We start from the raw sequence: 16,612 nt of genomic DNA on the forward strand, positions 1-16,612 counted from the left end.
GACGCTCCTTGCAGCTGAGAGAAGCCAGCTTCCATTGAAAATGAATGATTTCTGGTAACTTTGGAAGCTCAAGTCGGCGGCGGTGTGAACGCACAGTAAGTCAATTGCGCTGGGTGCTATATCTCTAGGCAGTCATTTCTCAGTTCTGCAAAAATATAGTAGGCTACACAAAAAAATGGCTACAATTAAAGTTGACAATTACATGTTTGAGGGTGTACATTTGTTATAGTTTACTGTACATAGAATAGTGATATTTCCCTCATCTAAAGTACTGTGCCCGGTTGCATAAAGTACCTTAAGTCTTGCCCTTAGGTTTCCCTTAAACTTAAGGGTGTTGCAAAAAATAACCGTTAAGTGTTACATCATGCACCCTAAGAATTTCCCTTAAGTATGTATTTTTCTAATAAGTAATCCCTTAAAAACCGTTAAGTGTTGCATAAAGCCCCTTAATTGTCATTTTCCTAAGTAAAGCTTAAGGTTACGAAAACTGAGAAAACATGGCTCAGTTTATCGATCCCGTTCAAGATGTTGATGTGCCAAGGTGAATTTTACGTGATAGGGAGAACCCTCTGAACCATCTTAGCGATGAAAAACTGTTGCAAGAATATTGATTTGGTCGTCGCACAATATATAAGATCGCTAACAACCTAGAAGGTGACCTTGAACATGTCACCCATCACAACCACTCACTACCCTCGGCGCTACAGCTGCCAATAGCACTTAATTTCTTAGCAACTGGGAGTTTTCCAGTCTGTAGTGCGAGATGTTTTCCACACATTCATAAATCGTCTGTTGACAATTCAACAGTAGAGTTATTCACCAGGTTGCAGGGGCCCTTTGCCATCATTTAAGCCAAACCGTGAAGTTCCAACTCCTGTTGAACTGGATATAATTACAACCTATTTTTTTTTCCAGAAAGCGGGGTTTCCTCAAATAAGTGGTGTCATTGACAGCACACATGTCAGAATCCAGGCGCCCAGCACGCATGAAGATCAGTACGTGAATAGAAAATGATCAAAACAAACTATCATCCTGTTAATGTGCAGTTAGTGTGTGACCATCTATGCAGAAAAAGAAATGTTGTTGCATCGTGGCCAGGGAGTACACATGACTCTAGGATTTTGGCAGAGAGCAAGATCGGGAGAGATTTTGAGGCTGGAATGCATGGTGGTCTCCAGCTAGGAGACAGTGGTTAACGTGGTTGTGCATTGACACAAACAAGGTCGATAGCTGAGAGGACGAGCGGACAACTTGAACTTGAACAGATTTCCACAGCGAACTGCGCGTTGAACCTCTAAGGGCTTGTAAAATTGTTGTCACCTGTGTTGTTCTTTTTAACATATCCAAGATATGAGCTCAAAGAAGAGGCTCATGAAGCAAAGATTTGCTGTCAGATGCCGTGAATGCATTCTTTAATTATTATTAGACAATAGTTGTAGCAGAAGTAATATTACAAATAAAATGTATTAGTAGCTGTAGTAATATTAATAATGAAATGTATTATAGCCTATTAGTAGTAATGTTAATGATGAAATATAGGATAGCTATTTATTAGTGTTAATATTATATGAATGTATTAGCTATATATTATTAGTTGTTATTATTTATTTTGTTAATATATTTGTTCCCTATAAGTAGACTTAAATAAATAAGAAAACTTTTCAGATCTGTCATAAAATGTATTTATTCATCAATTGACGTGACTGTTATTTTCCCTTCACTTTGTAGCTGCAGAAGCTTATTGTTAAGTTAAGTTGTAAAGGTCTTGATTTTCCTTCTCCTTTTTGAGTTTTTCGATCTCTAACTGCAGTTTTGTCTTTAGTAGCTGTAGGACATCTCTCTGCAGTTCCAGCACTTCTTCTCTTGTAGCGACTGGAGAGAGGTTTTGCGTCTTTCTGCAGTTCACAAGTGTTTTGGAGAAATTATAAAATAGTTCTAAGTCAAATTAACAAAAGACTAAAATAATTGTTAACAAAGAAACAATAAAACCTCCTTTGGTTGCTGCCTGGTTTGGCGAACTTCTGGCGCTTTGTCTGTGTTGAAGCTGTTTTAACTGCTGGAAAGGTCACGCGTGAAACACATACCAATCATCATATTATTTTGTTGTCATATTTTATGCCTGTCATGATCTTTAAATCATTTATCCTCAGCAGTAATAAGTTTTATTTGATTTCAAGACAACATTCTCTCCCTCTGTGTTATACTGTTCCTCTGGTTCAGCTTCACTCTCTAAACCACCAGGGATGCCAGCCAGGACAGGTGAGTCCGTCCCAATGATGTCTTGGACCATTTTAGTAGAGTCTGACAATTCAGTGGGCGGTGGTCCTCCACCTGCCGTGTTGTTACCATTAGCTCTCTGTGATACAGCAACAAAACGCACTCGGTGCGGTGAAAACAATCAACCAGTTTTGTTGGACTGTTCTTTTTCGATTTTTATTACCTCTGAAACCGGCCTCTTATAGATTTCATGCGTTAATTTTCTCTGTTATTTCCTCCCACTGTTTATGCTTTTTAGCAGTAGTTACAACAGGATTAAGTTTGCTTTTTAAAATTGCTTTTCTTTTCCCATATTCATCGTCAAGTCACCTTTATTTATATAGCGCTTTTTACAATACAGATTGTATCAAAGCAGCTTCACAGTGATAACATAAAAATAATAAATAAAGTTTATTAATAATAAAGTTAAAATAATAGAAAATAAAGTTTGTTTCTAGAAGAAAATTGTGTCATCGTCCACCTTAAGGCAGATCATTAATATTGTTGAATATTAAATGTCCCCAACTAAGCAAGCCAAAAGCCAAGGCAACAGTGGCAAGGAACCAAAACTCCCATCAGGTGACAGAATGGAGGAAAAAACCTTGGGAGAACCCAGGCTCAGTCGGGGGCCAATTCTCCTCTGTCCAACGAGCGAACAGTGTATGATTATGATTCAGGCAGCATTACAGGTCAGAAGTCAGATTGGATCAGAACATTCAGAATATTATCCAGTTCCATCTGGTTGAAAGTCGGAGTCATCAAGCCGGTATGGAGACGAGTTTGTTGAGGATCAGTGCCGATGGCTGTCGAGTCGATGAGGCCTTCACAGGGCTGATGAGGCTGGCACTTCAGGGATGCGTCGTCGATGGGTCCAGACACAGGTCCACCATCTGATCTGGATACGGCCCGGATCCGGCTGACTTCGGTAAACCTCAGAATAAACAGAAAGACTAACGTTAGCGTAGATGCCATTCTATGATGTAACGAGTACATCAGGTGTTATAAGAAGTGTCCCCGGTTCTGGCTGACCTAATCTATGCAGCCTAATAATCATTTAACTGATTTGAATAATAGAAATGTAATGTTCTATATGAATGCCAGGTAAAAGAGATGCGTTTTTAGTCTAGATTTAAACTGACAGAGTGTGTTTGCTTCCCGGACAATATTAGGAAGACTGTTCCAAAGTTTAGGTGCTAAATAGGAGAAGGATTTTGATATTCTAGGTATTATCAACTGGCCAGAATTTTGAGATCGCAATAGACTATAATGCGTTAAGAGCTCGCTCAAGTACTGCGGAGCTAAACCATTTAGTGCTTTGTAAGTAGTCAGCAATATTTTTAAATTTATACGATGTTTAATTGGGAGCCAATGCAGTGTTGACAGAATGGGGCTAATATGGTCATACTTCCTGGTTCTAGTAAGAACTCGAGCTGCTGCGTTTTGGACCAACTGGACTATGTTTATTATGCGTGCACGGCAACCACCCAGTAGAGCATTACAATAATCTAGCTTTGAGGTCATGAACACATGAACTAACTGTTCCGCATTTTTCATTGAAAACATATGTCGTAATTTAGATATATTTTTAAGATGGAAGAATGCGGTTTTACAGATGCTAGAAACGTGGCTTTCAAATGAAAGATTGGTATCAAAGAGCACACCCAGGTTCCTAACCGACGACGAAGACTCGACAGAGCAGCCATTGCTAGACAGTATTCTGGGTTAATACGTGCAGAGGTTTTTTGCCCAATAATTAGAAATAATTTTTTCAGAAGTAGTAGGAAATTACTAGTCATCATAATGTTTATATCAGCTATGCATTCCGTTAATTTTGTGAATTGGTGCGTTTCGTTGGGGCGCGAAGAAATATAGAGCTGAGTATCATCAGCATAACAGTGAAAACTAATTCCATGTTTCCTAATGATATCTCCCAACAGCAATTGTCCTAGTACTGAGCCTTGTGGTACTCCATATTGAACTTTTGATCGATAAGATATTTCTTCATTTACTGCTACAAACTGATAACGGTCAGATAAGTATGATTTAAACTATGCTAGTGCAATTCCACTAATGCCAACATAATTTTTGAGTCTATTCAAAAGAATGTTGTGGTCAATGGTATCAAATGCAGCACTAAGATCCAGTAACATTAATAGAGAGATAAAACCACGATCGGATGATAACAGCAAATCATTTGTGACTCTAATGAGAGCAGTCTCAGTACTATGAAATGGTCTAAATCCTGACTGGAAATCCTCACAGATACCATTTCTTTCTAAAAAGGAACATATTTGTGAGGAAACTGCTTTTTCTAGTATCTTTGACAGAAAAGGTAAATTCGAGATTGGCCTGTAATTGACTAATTCTGTAGTATAAAGTTGCGTTTTTTTAATAAGAGGTTTAATAATAGCCAGCTTAAAAGTTTTCGGTACATATCCTAGTGACAAAGATGAATTAATGATATTAAGAAGAGGATCTATGACCTCTGGAAGCATCTCTTTCAATAGCTTAGTCGGTATAGGGTCTAACATACCCTAAACCGATTTAGATGATTTAACAAGTTTAGACAATTCTTCCTCTCCTATAGCAATGAATGAATGAATGACATTTTTCCTCAGGGAGACTACTATGCACTGTCTGATGCAATACTGTATTAGACGGTTGCATAGATTTAATTTTCTCTCTAATATTATCAATCTTGTAAGAAAAGAAGTCAATACTGTCAATATAAGTTTGGAAACGTCCGGTGTTATTTTTTATTAATTTAGCCACTGTTTCGAATAGATACCCAGGGTTGTGTTTGTTTTCTCTTAAAAGTGTTGAAAGATAAGCAGATCTAGCAGTTTTTAAGGCCTTTCTGTACGCAGTCGTTCTCTCTCTCCACGAAATGTGGAAAACTTTGTTAGAAATGTATTTTCTTTGTCTCAGCTTTGTCCATGTAATAGTTTTGTCCATAGCATAAGTTGAGTCCAGACGAAAAGGCCTGGTTTGCACATTCCTTTTGTGTGTACGTAAGGCAACATCTGGAGCACCCCAATATAGAAAGGGGGAGAGAGATGTGTGTGTTTTCTATGTATTGTGTGTTGCAGAAGCCCTTCGGATCTAAAGGACCTAAAGGAAAATGTATCGGATATTGACCATTTATAGTTATGTTATACAACAGTATATATGATACCTATGATATCATGGATGATTTTATTGGTTAAGATAATGATACTCCCTCTATACTCTCATTATATATTCTTTGTGTAGAATACTGGGGAGCTAAGCTTTATCTCTTAAGCTTCCCAGGCTGGTCTCTTTTCTTTTGTTTTATTCATTCACTACCAAATAAAGGACGGAAAGAAAAGGCACTTCGTGTTGGAATGAACTTTATTTCTAACAGAAATGGGGGCTCGTCCGATCTACTCCAGATGGTAAGAACATTTCTTCTTTAAATAAGAACAGTTTCTTACTATCTGCTGAGATAGATGAATTTTGATACGTGCCGTGATTTGTACCAATTTGGTATAATTGGTTATCCTTGCAGTAGCAAGACGGACGAAAGGGAGACCTGATCAGTCTTTCTATCGTCATGGTTTACCTCGTGTTTAATTAAGGCGTGCTTTAATTGAGACGGGAAGAACGACAAAAGACAGTGATCTTTTATCGTTGCTTTTTGGGTGTTCCTTGTGTTTTAATTAATACAAGAAGAGCGTGAGAAAAAATTTATCACTTTTTCTGCGTTTTTTGGTTTTACCTTACTTTTGTAAGAAGGAAATATTGTCGCGAGATATTTCAAAGTGCTCCGTTCCTTTTTTTGTGGTTGTGAATGAATGATACAGTACATGATCTGATTTCTTCCTTGTCTATTCTTTTTATCTCTTTGTTTCCTTTCTTGGCTAAATTTACTAACAATCCAAACTGCGGATTTTGTCTTTTGTTTCCCTATTTGATTGTTTTGAAATTTGTTTGCTTTGAATTTGAGGAGAAATTTTTGTGTGGCTTAAAATGGGCAATAAAATATCTCCTCCGTTAACCTGTTAAGCTGCAACCCCACTTTTGAAAAATCCCCAGAAATGACATACCCAAACTGAAACAGATACAGTTCATGAACCCTTTGCACTAAAAGCACAAGTATGATCTCATTTGAAAGCTGACACCTGGTAGTTTATTGTAAATGTAGAATTAATTATTGTCATAATGATTTTTTTTTTTTTAAATAGCTTCAAAGTTTTGTAAAGTTATTAGAATTTTTTTTAATGAAACATATTAATGAAAATAAAATTGAAGTTGGCACTGGAGCAATCTAGAAATGCACTACAGCTAAAGCCACATGTCTGACCATGTTATATTTAAAATATGAAGATAATAAGTCTAAAACTCTGTATTTAGTTAAATGTTTTTCAAGATCATGTCATGACTTTATTTTGATTAGGCTACTCTAAAAATGCTACTGATGTTTAGTCATCGTCTAAGCATCCATTCAGTCTTTTGTCTCTATTGTTTTGTGGTGCAAACGAGCCCCATTCAGTCTCAGTCTCCCCCTGCACACATTCACACCTCTCCAGACTGGTTATGGCTCGAAATATGCATTTCTTTTGTCTGCATTATAGTTACTAACGACTGGCTATTCACAGGCTATTCATAGGGTTTCAATCCCTAATTTCTTTTATCAAAGTTCTCACTTCACATTTGAAGTGCACTAAATAGTGGTCAAATGCACTAAAACATATCAGTAAGCATTCTTATTTAGAACAAAATTCTTAAAAGAATAACCCCTGGTGGCAGGTGCACCTGGGCTAGCTAGCATGTTAGCTTAGCACACCATCAATACACGACCATTTATGAGATTAAAACCATGTTTGTGCTCCAAACTTACTTCATAACGCAATCGAGTGTTTTAAATAATCTTCTGTGATCTAATTTGGCTTCAGATAAAAAAAAAATCAGACAGAAAACATTATTTATAGTTTTATGCACGATGATAAAGTCTATATCGATTAGCATTACATTATAAATATAATCTATTATTATGAAAATACCTGGCATGGCTTGAAGAACACAGGCAAATCAAATATCATAGCAAACATGTTTATTGTCTTCAAAACATCTTTTATCTGCATATTACAGCGGGATCTCTGTAGCTTTGTGTGCATCAGTGACGTCCTGGAATGTCACATGATCATGGCTCTTCTTCATGTTCCATATATGGATTATTTTTTGTGCATATAGCGCCCTCAGGCTATTGGTATGAATTGAAAACACTGCACATGTCAGTAAGAAGCACTCACAATGATTACATCGACACATTTGGGTATAAATTCAATAAATATTATTCCTGTCTTTAGAAATATGACGTGAATCTATGAGAATATATCAATATTTCTCCAAGTTTGCACATTTTTGAGCTAAAAGCCCTGAAGGACGTTGTTTTGTGTATCGCTGTCATGACGACAGCACGGGAGTTTTTTATGAATGAAAGCGGCTGACGCGCATAATTCATATTAATGGTATCGACTCATTTTTTAATTTCATAACTCCTGACACAAATTAAGACATAACTGTCGCTGTAAGTTTCTCAGAATACAATAGTGGTCAAATACTGAAACTTGAGTATTATATCTTTTTAATGATGTATAGTTTGTCAAGGTATAACATTAAATCTGATAGTAACTTTGAACTATATAAATAAAAAAACGCTTCAGTGCGCCCACGCACTGGTGAAGCTTAACTGTCACGATCGGTTCAAAAACAAAACTGAGGACTCAATTGCAGAAAAATAGGATTTTAATAAAGGAAAAGGCAAAAATACAAGAACAAAACAAAACTCCCACGCAGGGGAAAACACTAGAATATATTAACAAACTAAAACACTGGAAACAAAACACAAGAACATTAGACAACGTAACAGCACAGTACAACAAACACAAGGAGACTAAATAGGGAGGCAAACAAAAGAAGGTAACGATGACAACAGGTGGAATTAATTAAACCAATAACAAGATAACAAGAAGGGCGGGGCTAACCATGAACACGAGCACATGGCTCAACATAACAAACACCCAAGTGCAAAACAAGACAGGACAAACTTGTGACATTAACAGGTTAATTGATGAATCTCCAAAAGACTTTATGGTACGAAATGATCAAGCCTTTTTTACTGAACCTTATCTTTCGAATCTGGTAGGCTGGTCCCAAGATAAAACACAGCTAGATAAATTCCCTCGCGAGGGTTCGTTTAAAGATGCGGACATGCAAAGTGCCAAAAATATGATTTTTGATTTTTGATATGAAATCCTTTAAAACTTGGCAAAGCATGAAAAAATACTGGGATCAAGGTCCAGTAAGAGTTAAGAATACTGAAAATAATAGTTTTCCATATCCTGAATTGGCTGTGAGGAAAAGTGCAGTCTCTGCCGTCTCTGTCCCTCAGTCAGAAACGGAAAAGAGTTCTCTGCACGAGGAAAAAAAGTCTCTGTTGGAAGAGACACAGACGCTGCAACCCCTCCCTCCCAAATATGAGAGCATTCAAGCTCCCGCTGAAGCACCCGCTAAAAATAGATTATATCCAGATTTAAAGCAAGCGACTGCGTTTCCTTTTGTTGAAACTTCAGATGGATTTAAAGTTCATCCGCTAAATATCTCAGAAGTAATGGCTATCTGTAAAGAACTGCCCGATCCGTCAAAAACTCCGCATCAGTATGTATCCGTTTTGAAGCGTTTAACTGCTTACAGTCAGCTGACTGGCCGTGATTATCGCTTTATATTAACCAAAACCCTTCCTGCTGAAATTACGGAGGAAGAATTAATTGAAGCGGTTGATCTTTTGGATCCTGTTAACGATACACCACCGCCTCGTCGTCTTGTGAAAACAGACCCTGAACCGATTGACCTCTCCAAATCTTTCCGTGGTTTGAGATTTAGAGATGATGAAGATGAGGACGACGCGGATAAAGGTTGGATATGGGCCAATCCAAGTAAACTTAAACTTTTTTTCAAGCAATTAATTACGTTTTTGCTGAAGTTGTCATCTGCTAAACAAGATATCTCGCATGCCGCAAATACAAAGCAGAGGCCTGGCGAGACGCCAACGGCATTTTTTAATAGATTCAAGCGTACTTGGATTGAGGAATCAGCACTTCCGATCGATGATGATAATTGTCTGTTGTTTGTGAACACGTTTCTGAGCAACATGCATAACGAGACTGCACAATTAATTCGAATTACGACGTCTCAACTTTTTACGATGTCAGTTGATGACCTTGGCAAACGTTTACGTGAACTTAGGGTGCTGGTGCTTTTGACTCTAAAGGAAAAATTCCAATAATGTTACAGGTTAATGCTAATGTTCAAAATCGTCCGTTCACGTCTCCTAAAAAAACCTCTAACCTGTTTCTGCTGTGGCCGTCCTGGGCATACTGCCAGGTTTTGCAGAAAGAGAGCTGAGCTGCAGCAGACTAATGGAAACCAGATGTTTAGGTGCTCTGATGGCTTTGGGCCCAAGGCCCCCTCCTTGTGCTCTTCCGAACAAGGGAGACCGTATTCAACTGAATGGAGAAAGCAATGACTGCGCCTGCACACTCAGGAATCTAACATTTCAATGATTACGTTGAATTATGGCAACAAGTCAAATGTTTTGCCATTCATTGAATTAAATGTTGATCACAAACCATATGTATTTCTCGTTGATTCAGGTGCCAGTGTATCATCATTGTCATCAAACTTTTATGAGGGCCTGATCACTGGAAAGAAAATCAGTTCTATTGGAATTGACAACGTTCCAGTAAAATGTGAAATGTCGCCACCTTTACCGGTTACTTCTAAGGATGTACCATCATTGTTTAAAATGCATGACTTTGCAATCATACCGAATTCACCATTCTGCCTGTTGGGTAGAGACTTAATGCATAAACTTGGTATGAAATTGGATTTTGACGCTGACTCTCTGACACTTATGTTTCCTGCAGCTTTTTCCATCACAACCGACACGGGAAGTGCTCTTGTCGATGATTTGCCTGCAACTGTGCTGCCACAGGAAATTTCCGGCGTCAACCCTCAATTGTGGGCGGAACACAAGGATGACGTAGGGCTAATTGATGTCCGGCCCTACAGGGCAAATTTGATAACCAATAGGCCGGTGTTTCAGAAACAATACCCGCTTTCAAAGGAAAAAGAGGAGGGAATTGCACCCCTCATAGAACAGCTATTGGCTCAAGGCATCCTGGTTCGCACTCATTCACCTTATAACACACCAATTAATCCTATCAAAAAGGCAAATGGTTCTTGGCGTTTAACGCAAGACCTGAGAAAAATTAATGATTTGATAAAACCACTTGCACCAATTGTGCCGGATGTACAGACTATAATCAATTATATTCCTTCAGAACATGCATTCTTTTCTGTTATTGATTTAAGCTCTGCCTTTTTCAGCATCCCGGTTGATCGTGTAACTCAGCCATTGTTTGCATTTTGTTTTCGGAACTGTCAATACATGTGGACACGCCTACCCCAGGGCTTTAAGGATTCCCCCGCCGTTTTCTCCGCCGTAGTGCAAGCCACACTGAAGGATGTCAAACTCCCTCCAGAGACTTGTCTGCTCCAGTATGCGGACGATATCCTAGTCACTGGTGCCTCTGCAGAGATGTGTGCTGCTGCCTCCACAATTGTCTGCAATGTTCTAGCTGAGGCTGGATTCAAGGCATCCAAAGAGAAACTTCAGTGGGTACGGAAAAAAGTCACCTACTTGGGGGTACACCTACAAGTCCGTCTGTCTGCTGACAGGGTCACAGCCATCGCTGCATTCAAGCCTCCATCAACACGGAAGCAAATGCAAAGCTTTCTGGGACTGGTCAATTACTGCAGGCTATGGGTCCCTAACTGCTCCATGTATGACAAAATTCTGCGAGAAGCTACGCTGGGTGATAAAGAGGACATTACATGGACTGCTGAAATGGATCAGGCATTCAGACATTTGAAATCCTCTCTCCTAAGGCCTCCTGCTCTCGGCCTACCATGCTACTCTCGTGACTTCCACCTGTATATACACGAAAGTGGAGGAACGGCGGCGGCAATCCTGGCCCAAGATCATGGGGGTACTTTTCGTCCAGTAGCTTATTTATCCAAAACTCTTGATTCAGTGGCTAGGGGTCTCCCTGCCTGTCAGCGGGCAGTGGCTGCTACAGCAATCATGGTACAGGATGCTGAAAAGGTTGTTTTATCTCATCCATTAACTGTACACACTTCTCATCAGGTCGGAGCTATTATGCATACTATTTCTACACAGCATATGACTGCTCAACGCCGTTCAGGCTATGAGGCTATATTGTTAGCCACTGCTAATTTAACTTTGAAAGTAACCTTTGTTGTTCACGGTCCCACTGTACATTTGCACAGGTTACTGACACAAGGTGAATTTCAGAGTGACGACCACGACTGCCTGACCAGGATCCAGACGTCGACTGCCTGTAGGCCAGATGTATCTACATCTGTCCTAGAGGAGGGACGGAATTGGTATATCGATGGATCCTGTTTTAAGCCAAATGACAGTACATATTTGTGTGGTTATGCTATTGTTGAATTGCCCGATAATGTAATTGAAGCATATTCGCTGCCATATAAATCAGCACAAGTTGCAGAGTTGATTGCTCTAACAAGAGCTTGTCAATTGGCAAAAGGTCAGTGCATTAACATATACACTGACTCCAAATATGCGTATGGCGTAGTTCATGATTTTGCTAAATTATGGGAGGAAAGAAATTTCAAAACCTCCGACGGAAAACCAATTTCGCATCATAATATTGTGGCCGAGCTAATTAGTGCAGCACAGCAACCATTAAAGCTTGCTGTCATTAAGGTTGCTGGTCATAAAACAGGTGAATCTGATGAAGCCAAAGGAAACAGATTTGCAGATGAAGTAGCAAAATGGGCAGCAAAAGAGGCGATACGTAGCCCACATGTAAATGACCAAAGCACTGAAGTGCCAATGATGAATTCGTCATTGACTAATGATTTGGACATAAAAATACTACAAGCGAATCCTACTCAAGATGATTTGAATCATTGGGCAGCCAATGAAGTAAAACCAGACCAAGCTGGTATTCTGAGAGATAAACAAGGTAGAATCGCACTACTTGCATCCACCATTGTAATGTTGTGCAGGCATTATCATGGTGTATCGCATGTATCGAAAGAGAAAGTGATACAAAATCTGAATCAATCATATTGCATAGCAAACGTGCGAAGGAATACTTTGTTGATTTTGGATGCTTGCCTGGTGTGTGCACGAACAAATCGGCATAAGGCAATCGCCCATGATGCGTTACCGCATCCTGAACTTCCCTTTCAATATTTACAGATCGACTTCACACACATGCCTCCATGTGGAAATAATAAATATTTGCTCGTGATTGTTGATCGATTTTCTAAGTGGCCAGAAGCTTTTCCGTGTGGCAAAGAAAATGCAAAGACGGTAGTAAATGTTCTTGCAAAAGAAATTATACCGCGCTTCGGCATTCCAACCGTTATAGCAAGCGACAATGGAACTCCGTTTGCTTCGAAAGTCACACAATTATTAGCCAAAGAGCTTAATATTACTTGGCATTTTCACATTCCCTATCATCCGCAGAGCTCAGCGAACGTGGAACGTTTGAACAAAACGATAAAAGAACGTCTTAATAAAGCGTGTCTAGATACGGGCAGAAATTGGGTTGATTTGTTGCCTGCCGTATTGACAGAAATGAGAATGTCTCCATCAGCCACTACAAAAATGTCTCCATTTGAAATTCTCATGGGTAGACCTTTCCCGACCCCTTGGGTCAGAGGTCGCGCTGGCACTCTTTCCACAGGTGACACGGAGGTGATCATCGCGGATTATGTGGATTCCCTTATTAGAACTTTGAATGGCATAAATGGTGATGTTTCTCTGTCTCTCCCTCTTCCCTCAGAAAAGCCAACTCATCCTTTTGTTCCAGGACAACAGGTGCTGATAAAGTGTTTGAAGCCCACGAAACTTGGGGAACCAAACTATCTGGGGCCTGCCACGGTGATCGCTGTGACGAGGACCGGTGTTCTGACGGACCTCCAGCCGCAGTGGATCCACGCTAGCAGAGTGAAGGCAGCTCCATCCCAGGGGAACGCTTAAGCCTATGCAGAAGTGGACCTCCAGCACTGATCGAAAGGAGAGCGAGGAAGAGAAGTAGACGAAGAACGAGATTGCTGATTGAGATTAGCAATAATTATCATTGAATCAATTAAGTCATGTCTGCAAAGTTGCTATTACGCCTGCTCGTGCTGACAAGCATGCTCATTCCTACACAGGCCCTTGTTAGCAGTGGTAATGAAACCTGGCTATGTTAAATTATGTTGTAAAACATTGTGTGTGCACGCGTGTCTATGGTGCGCGTGAAAGAATATGTCAGCAGCGCTCAAAAAAACCCAAAAAACATTCGTCCGCAGCCGCTCTACTCCTGACCGCAAGTCCACCGTCAGTGTTGTAGGTAGGCACTAGGCAGGTTTTTTGTGTTAATTTCTATTGCATTACAATTGAAAGCAGTAGGGGAGAGGCGGGACGATTGAAACGCGGGACGGATGAAACACTGAGATTTTACTGAAAACCACTCACGTCATGTACGTCAAATTTCGTCAGCACGTACAGCACGCAATGCCTACCATACCCGCGAAAACATTTCTTCTTTACGTCGTGCCGTTTTGGAGTTAAAGCCGCAAAGCTGTTTTTGAGTGCGGTGAGTGAATTCTTTCATGCGGTACTTTTTTTTGACTGACAAGTTGGATTTATTGTTTCATGTGCCATTGTAATGATAATACGGCAGGTGTATTAGTACTGCAACACACCCTTAAGTGTGCAATATCAGAGTTTTTTAGTTTAAGGGCAAAAGAGGTTTAAATGACAGGATGCGCTGTCGGGACGGTTGAAACAGTGTTTCAACCGTCCCGACCGCGCATCCTGCCCGTTAAACCTGGTCATAGCCTATACTGTTCATAGATTCATATACTGTTTCTAGACTTGTGTTTCTTTTAATGCAAATTAATTTTCAATTACGCAACACATGCTATCTCTGTAATAATCATCAATTGTCCAATCTTCAATCTTCAATAAATTTAATTGTTTTCGTTTTCTTCATAATAACAGACTATTCAACTAGCAAACACTCAATATGACTCAAGGAAGAAATGTAAGAAAATTAATTGTGAACGGATTTGTCTGTCTTCGTCAAAATAGCCCATTAGAAAGATTACAAAATGCGCATAGGCTTATCGCCTATTGTTTATTGGGCGACAGAACAAAAATGGTTAATATGAAACTTTAAATTAAAATAAATTACAAAATATATTTGTAACAATATGTACATAAGTTACTTGTCAGGTATTGTTCACAAAAATAAGCATTAGATGAATAGTTGCCATTTAAACTGTTATGTTTCATCCGTCCCATCCCTGTGTTTCAACCGTCCCGCACAGGTGGGACGATTGAAACAAAGCACAACTCCCGTTCAAAGTCAAATTTTACTTAAATCATTCTATATTTATACCGAATGACACATGATACTAAGAGAACACATATGTGAGTTGTTAATCACAAAAAAATAAAAAATCTATCTGTAACCTTATCTTAGAAAACGACATTAATCTGAAAAGTGTTTCAACTGTCCCGGCTCTCCCCTATCAATAATGTCAAAAATATGATGTGCAGTCAAGTTTGGGTGTGTGTATATGCTGTTTAAATGAGTGTTCTCACCGATACGCTTGTTGTGATTCGCAGAGTTTTGACGAGTTGTATTTTGACGACTTGATATTATTTCTTATTCAAAAGTGATTAAACATGTTTACTTGCAAATTACATTCTAAATTTAGAATGCCTAACATTCTAAAATCTTCCAGTTTAATGCGACATGTACCCTAAGCTATGTATTGTTACTTTTGCAACGACTCTTTTTTCTATTTTTTCCAGTCATAGACCAGCGCTCAAGCACTGACAAGAATCAGCACATGCGCAAAAATGTGTTTCGCGCTGACAGCAATCCGGTGTAGCCTAGAATCCAGCGCTGACTAGAATCACGCAGTGGAGGGATGGAAAGTTGACAAGCCATTAAAAAGTATTGACTTAAGAAACACTTATATTTTTTCATATATTTTCAATAAATCATATTCCCATTCACTCCGGCGATGAATTTTTAAATGAATTAAACTAAATTCTATTTATAAGGTAAAACTTTTACATTTTTAGGCATTAACTAATTCCAATCCCTAACGCCAAAATATTTTGTTTGCTGACCAAGTAATTTACTGGTCAGGCATTATTGTTAACTTGCAAGACAGTAAGGAGATGGACCTGTGATATTGGATAGCTGGCCCAAAAAAGGTTAAGAACCACTGTTCTGTTCTGTTTGAATCATGGTTGGTTTAAAAGAAAGTTTACTATCTTTTCTATAAAAAATCCATCACAACATCAATCAAATTTTTACCCTTAAATGGGTTTGGAAGTTTTTTGTATTTCCTTGTTCGGGGAACAGACACAGACTGTGATGTGATGTTATCTAGGTGAAAGAGTCTCTATGTGATGTGATTTATCTGACCTAAGTGATGTGAGACAGCTAGCAGACGGTTGGTTTAGCCAGTCTGTCTGCTTCCTGACCTGAGGATTTGAGCTCTAAGACTTATGTGCCATATTACTAGAGAGAAGAGCAGCACCATCCCAGGAGGGATGAATACCATCTCTTTTCAACAGGTCAGGTCTGCCCCAAAAACTTTTCCAATTGTCTATGAACCCTATATTATTTTGCGGACACCACTTAGACACAGTGAAGTAGTAAGTTCATCAAAAAGTATACACTTCTCCTACTCTGTCTTATTTGGCTTTCTTTTTTTGTTTTTTGTATCCTTTTCTTTATCCATTTTATCCATTGTTTTCTGTAAATTTGCTACTCCTGGACCGCTGTCATGGAACACTTAACTGTTTCCCTTAACTAAGAGAACAGTTTAAGGGATTATATCCACACCCTTAAGTCATTCCCTTAGGTAAGGGCAAATCACTCATTTAGTCTCATACTTAAGGTAAAAACTAAAGGTGCTTTATGCAACCGGGCACTGGGATTGTGTACTGTAATTATAGGCTACGGTATGTGTAAGGTTAAGTATAAAAACCCTGCAGATGATTCTTTCAGCTCTCTCTCCAGTGTTAGGATGCAGAGATTCTATTTGTTGTCATCAGTTTTGCTTCCTAATTTTTACTCATTGTTAAACGTTTTGAGAAATGTGTCTTTGTTTTGAGAACTGTATGAATGGTTGGGAAATTGGCCCAACTGAATCAGTTATGTGTTAGCAATCAAGAACAACTGCAATAAGATTAGATTCTTAC

The sequence above is a fragment of the Squalius cephalus genome (genome assembly GCF_949319135.1).
Source record: "Squalius cephalus genome assembly, chromosome: 4".
Taxonomy (NCBI): Eukaryota; Metazoa; Chordata; class Actinopteri; order Cypriniformes; family Leuciscidae; genus Squalius; species Squalius cephalus.